This window comes from Penaeus monodon, chromosome 16 (assembly GCF_015228065.2).
Source record: "Penaeus monodon isolate SGIC_2016 chromosome 16, NSTDA_Pmon_1, whole genome shotgun sequence".
NCBI lineage: Eukaryota > Metazoa > Arthropoda > Malacostraca > Decapoda > Penaeidae > Penaeus > Penaeus monodon.
Genome location: NC_051401.1, coordinates 23247554 through 23255053, shown reverse-complemented (window position 1 = coordinate 23255053; position 7500 = coordinate 23247554).

The following is a 7500-nucleotide window of genomic DNA, read 5'->3' as shown; positions in this document are numbered from 1 at the left end:
ATCCCTTTATAGCAAAGGAATTCTTGGGGGGAAGCAAAAACTACTGTGAAAACGAATAGAAAAAAGAAATATACGGTAGAAAAGAACAGGGTAAAACAGTATCGGAAAATGGCAAACGCTGCCTCAAGAATCCACGTTTGTTTACGCTCGCCAGCTGATCGGATGGTAGTGTTTTCGCAAAGTTTATGGGTGGTTCTCGTGATTTATCGCTGTAATAATAATAGCTAGTCCGGTTTTATTATTTTTACTAATTTACTGTAATCTATGCTGTTGTTTTTTATATTTATTCATTATTGTGTTACTATGGAATTTATTGTTTAACGTCTTCTATTTGATAGAAACCTATTTCAACCTTGTTTTTCGCGTTTCCATCTGGTTTGTTGAAGGGTGTTAATTGTATACCATTAGAGGAGGCCAGGGGGTCGTCTCCAAGAAGCGCTTCCAAAGGAACTGAGGTCATCTGGCATCCCAACCCTGGTCACATTCTATACAGGTGACATAGATGTCCCTGTTATACTTACTCCTCCTGAAAACGAGGAGAACGACCTCTATTTTCTTTCAAGGGAACAGTTAGTGGCAGCTGTAAATACTCTAAAATACGAGCTAACAGCTTCTAAGACCCTATTATACAACTGATAATGGCTAACAGAAGAACGGCAGGGGAAATGGGAGAGAAATCTCCTTGTTAGTGCTATTGATGTCTTTAACATGCTTTAATGCTTTAATACAAAGTCAGTTACTCAACCTTATCAGCAAACTATTACTGACTCAACAAATCTAGATTTACAATAACGAGGAATGGGGAAAGGAACTGAAGAGAACGGCATGGTTTATAAGGGACGGAACTAAAACTACGAAGAAGAAAAATAGAAACGTAAGTAAAAGAAACACGTCTTAATGTCACTGTAGAGACCAAAGAACCAAGCTCGGAAGCTGGAGCAACGCACAAGAACTCTTTCAGACGGCAGTCATCATAACCCCGTTGCATGAAAAACAGCATGCATTAGAACAGGGTCCAGGTGAAACAACAATAACAAAAGTTCCCTTTAGAGATGCAAGATCATGCACCACAATCAGCATTGTAGAAATAAACAAGACATTGATAAGTGTTCCTCCTGTCGCTGACACGGCCACACACTTGATGAATGCCCACTATAACTGTCGCATCGTATTGTAGCAGCCGATATCACGTAGAACAGAACTGTCGAAAGATACTTGATGGCCATAGAGAGCTGAAATTAATTAAAACATTCTGTGAAGCTCATTGGCAGTCTCCTTATTTTTTTCATCGAAGATGGTTTACGCAGTAAACTATTTGTATGTCTGTGCCGCAGGCACACACACACACACACACACACACACACACACACACACACACACACACACACACACACACACACACACACACACACACACACACACACACACACACATACACACACACACACAGACACACACACACACAGACGCACACACACACACACACACACACAAACACACACACACACACACACACACACACACACACACACACATATATATATATATATATATATTAAAATAAAAAATATATATATATTATATTATAAAATATATATATATATTATAATTACTATTATTAATTATATAATATATACATAATATATATATTTTATATATACATAATGTGATCATGTTATATATACATATATATAATGCACACACACACACAATTATATATAATATAGATATAGATATATTATATAATATATATATATATAAATATTAAATAATGTGTGTGTGTGTGCATGTATATATATGTATATATACATGCACACATGTATATATACACATACATCTATATATATATAGACACACACACACACACACCACACACACCACGCACACACCACACACACACACACACACCACACACACACACACACACACCACATTACAACACACACACACACACACATAGAGAATGTATATAAATATAGATAATATATATAGAGAAGAGAGAGAGAGGAGAGAGAAGAGAGAGACTGAGGGAGAGAGTGGAGAGGAGACGAGAGAGAGAGAGAGATAAATATATATATAAATATATATAGATAGATATAGATATCGATATAGATGTACATACAGATAGATATAAATATCTATATATCTATATATCTATATATCCTATATCTTATATTCATATATCGTTATCTATATCCTTTATATCTATATCTATATCTCTATCTAGTATATATATATATATATATATATATATATTTTTTTTTTTTTTTTTTTTTTTTTTTTTATTTTATTATTTTTTAACGGTAGGTTCATGATGAGCCGCGCCAGTGGTCACAACAGCGATACTAATTGTCGTTTTTTCATGTTTGACGCTCTTTCACGGAGAGTGCCCGGTTACCTTTTTAGGAATTATCATTCTCTCTATTTTTATCCGGGGCTTGGGACCAGCACTGACTTGGGCTGTTTGGCCACCCGAGTTGGCTAGTAGGTAGGCAATCGAGGTGAAGTCATTGCCGAACGGCAAAAACACGCCGGCCGGTGACTCGAACCCTCGGAACCAGATTGCCGTCGGGCCAGTCTGAGTCCGATGCTCAACACTCGGGCCACGCGGCCTTTATAGATATATATATATATATTAATATATATATATATATATATATTTATATATAATATATATATATATTTATAAATATATACTATATATATATATAAATATATACATACATACATACATATAAACGTATCTATATATATGTGTGTGGTGGTGTGTGTGTGTGTGTATGTGGTGTGTGTGCTGTTGTGTGTGTGTGTGTGCTGTTGTGTGGGTGTGTGTGTGTGTGTGTTCGTGTGTGTGCGTGCTTGTTGCGTGTGTGTGTGTGTGTATGTGTTTGTGTGTGTCTGTGTGTGTGTGTTTGTTTGTTTATGTGTGTGTGTGTATACATACATATATATACATACATCTACACACACACACACACATATATATATATATATATCATCATCATCAATAACGGTATGCTCATGTTTGAGCAGCCGGTGGAACCTCTCCACCATCCTTCACTACTCAACTCGATTTGCGCTTTCTTTCTACTTGTACCCTCCGTAGCCAACAAATATCTTTGAGTTGCCACTCAGTCTTGTCTTCGGTTTCCTCTTCCTCTGTTTCATATCACCATCCCTGTCAGCAAGTTTTATCAATACTTTACTTCTCATAACATGACCAATAAACTTTAGTTTCCTTTTGTCAAGATGTCCAACAGCCTGTCTTTGCAATTATTTTCTTCAGCACTTCATCATCGTTTTCTTGCTCTGTCCACGGTAATACGTAGTTAGTACTTCGTTTCGTAGCACCACATTTCAAAACTATTAAGCCTTTTCTTGTCTATCTTCTTCAGCACCCAAAACTCATGAACCCTAGATGCAATTGGAAAAACTAAATGAGTGTGAATAACCTCAGCGTTGTCTGTAAGGTTCTTTCCAGAGGTTTTATGAGAGCAACTGTGGCGTTTTTTTAGGCAATGGTAATTCTTCTCTTTATCTCCGTTTTAATCATCATATGTATTAGTTTAAAACCAGCTCAAGATAAGTGAACTCTTTCACATTTTCCACAACCATTCCATTTATTGTAACATGTTCATCATTGTTCATTGCCGGTTATCTTTGAATCTCCATGATCTTAGTTTTCTTGTGTGTGTGTGTGTGTGTGTGTGTGTGTGTGTATGTATGTGAGAGTGGTTAGAGCATCAGACTCAAGACTGGCATGACGGCAATCTGAGTTCGAGGGTTGAGTCACCGGCCGGAGCGTTGGTTCCTTGCGTGAAGGAACATCACCTTGATTGGCCTACCTAGCCACTGGGTGGGCAAGACAGCCCAAGTCAGTGCTGGTCCCAAGCCCGCGATTAAAATAGAGAAGGAATGATTACCTAAAAAAGTAAAAACGGCACCTTCGTGAAAGGAACCGGGAAACCCTACCACGTACTCACTCCAAGAGCATTCCACAACATGAAAAACTTACAATTAAGTATCATGCGGCTCAAACATGAACCTACCGTAAAAAAAAAATATATATATATATACATATATATAGAGATAGATATATATATAGATATATTTATATTGTCATATATATATATATATGTCTTAGATATTATATTAGATATATAGTTGAGAGTTATAGATATATACATCATATCGATATCTATATCTATCTATATATATTTTGATATATATTTATATATATTTTATTATACTATCCTGTCTATCTATCTATCTATCATCTAATTCTATATATGTGTGTGTGTGTGGTGTCTGTTGTGTGTGTGAGTGTGTGTTATGTGTGTGTGTGTGTGTGTGTGTTGTGTGGTGTGTTGTGTGTTTGTTGTGGTGGGTGTTGTGTGTTTGGGTATGTATGTATAATATATGTTAAGTATGAGTAGTTTATAGGACACGCACACACACAAACTCTCTCTCGCTCTCCTCTCTCTCTCTCCTCTCTCTTCTCCTCTTCTCTCTGGTCTCTCTCTCACACACACACACACACACACCCACACACAACATGCAGGAGAGAGGGACGATAGATAGATAGATAGATGTAGATAGATAGAGAGAGAGAGAGAGAGAGAGAGACAGAGAAGATGAGGAGAGAAAGAGAGGGAGAGAGAGAGAAGAAAAATAAAAACAAAAAGAGATTTGAGGGGGAGGAGGAGGGAGAGGAGAGGATAGAGAGAGGAGGAGGGAGAGAGCCTGAGAGGGAGAGAGGAGAGAGGAGAGAGCGAGAGAGAGAAGGAGGAGAACAGAACGAGAGAGAGGGAGAGAGAGGGACGAGAGAGAGATGAGGAAAGAGAGGACAGAGAGGACCAGAGAGAGAAGGAGGTGGAGAGGAGAGTCCGAGAGTGAGAGCCGGAGCGCGAGAGAGAGGAGAGAAGAGAGAGAGACGATAGGAGCTGAGGAGAGGGAGAGAGATGAGATAGAGAGAGAGGATGAGAAGAGAGAGAGAAAGGAGGGAAAAAGGAGAGAGAGGAGCGAGAGAGACGAGAGAAAGACGGAGAGAGAGGAGGGAGAGGAGAATTCGATGATGAGGAGAGGAGGGAACTAGGTGGAACGGGTGAGAGGGCAGACGAGAGACTGCGAGAGAGAGCGGAGAGGAGATTGAGGAGAGAGACAGAGCGGAGGATGACTGAGGAGAGAAGGAGCGAGAGATTTGAGCTCAAAGCCGAAGGAAAAGGCAAAAAGGTCAACTGCTCTCCAAGTTGAGTTGATATATCCTCTTAGTGGGAAAATGAGGGAAAGAAGGAAGAACGGGAGAGGGGGAAAAACATTGAATCTGAAGCAATAATATTCAATGATTTACCCTTTAAAGTTTCGTATAATTCTTTATCTCTGTCTGTCGGTCTATTTGCTTATGTGTATTCACACACACACACACACACACACACACACACACACACACACACACACACACACACACACACACACACACACACACACACACACACACACACACACATTATATATTAGATATATAATATATATATATATATATATATTATATATCATATATATATAATATGTACATACATAAATATGTATGCATATACACACTGACTGATGTGTCTGTGTTTGCGTGAACCAATAACCCTCAATTTATTTAAAATGGTTAATAAGAATGCATTGCTTTTCATTTTCTTTATAAATATTCAGCTACACCCACATATACTGATATACACACACATGGGTAAACCTGTCCATAAGCGAACAAGTGTGTGTGGTTACAATGAAAAACATACTTATAATGCAACGCAATGAATGGCTGAAAGAGAGATAGATAAACAGATAGAAAGATAGATAGATAGATAGATAGATAGATAGATAAAGAGAGAGATAGATAGATAGATAGATAGATAGATAGATAGATAGATAGATAGAGAAAGAGAAGAGAGAGAGAGAGAGAGAGGAGAGGAGAGGGAGAGAGGAGAATGCGAAGAGCGAGGAGAGACTGAGAGCGAGATAGAGGAAGGTAGAGGAGAAGGAGAGTGCGACGCGAGAGAGAGAGACGAGAGAGGAGAGGAGAGAGGAGGAGGAGAGCAGGAGAGAGACGAGGAGAGAGGAGAGAGAGACGAGGGTGAGGACAGAGAGGAGATGAATTGGAGACGGAGAGAGAAGGACGGGGGAGGAGAAGAGAGATGAGGGAGAGCGAGAGAGAGAGAGAAAGGGGAAAGAAAAGGAGAGAGGGGAGAGAGGAGAGAGGAATGAGTCGAGGGAGGAGGTGGGGGAGAGGAAGAGGAGAGGAGAGAGGCGAGCTAGGGAGAGAAGGAGAGAGGGAGGACGAGGAGAGGAGAGAGGAGATGAGAAGTCGATGCCCCACAGAGGAGAAAGAGACGGAGAGGAGGAGAGAGAGAGGAGAGAAGGAGAGAGAGAGAAAAAGACGAGAGAGGAGAGGAGAAGAGAAGAGGAGGAGAGGAGGACGGGGGGTAGGGATGAGAGATGGAGAGAAGAGAGAGAGAGATGAAGGAGAGAGAGACGACGACGAGACGGACCTGAACGAAGCGGGAGACAGAGAGAGAGAGAGAGAGAGAGGAGAGAAGAAGAAGAAGAAGAAATTGTGATTAAACATACACACATGCACGCTATCTCTCACACACACTTACACACACATCCACGCGCATACACACATATACGCAGCCAGTAAGCTAGTTATCCTTATCGTGAATTTATTTAAGAAGTTTCAGCAAGACCTGTAATGTTATCAGCTGAGGTAATTTCAGCAGGTCATAGCCATCAAGCAAAAAGATACATGAAAACGATACCAGATATAAATAACATATACATGATTAATTACACGATGATCAAGATTAATTACATAAATCAAATCACTTGAAACATTATGATCAGACACAGTATAACTCCTCTGAATATGCCTTCTCTTCCGTTGCAGTGAGGTAATTGTAATTATTATCTAGGTATGTAATCGGTGCGTAGTTATGTAGAAGCGCATCGAACTTATTAAATAAGGATTTAAGCTTTCAGCATATTCCCCGGTCTCTCTGTCTCTCTCTCACGCACATACTCACGGAAGGAGAGAATGATGAAAATAGACAGATGGACAGAGACTACCAGGAAGGCACACGCACACACACACACACACACACACACACACACACACACAGAGGGGGGGAGAGAGAGAGAGAGAATGAGAGAAATTCGAGAGAGAGAGAGAGCGGCGAGAGAGAGGGACGAGGAGAGAGGGCGGAGAGAGAGAAGAGAGACGAGAGAGAGAGATGGTGAGAGGAGGAAGATCGGAGTAGTAGAGAGCAAACGAGGGATCGAGGGAGGAGAGACCGTCCTTTGGGAGCGGATGGAGGGAGAGCGGAAGAGCCGAGGTATGAGAGCGAGAGAGAGTGATGATCAGAAGAGAGAGAGGAGAGAGAGATGACGGGGAGAGAACACGAAGAGAGGAGACGAGGACCTGCGAGGGGCGAAGGAGCGTGCGAGGACATGAGA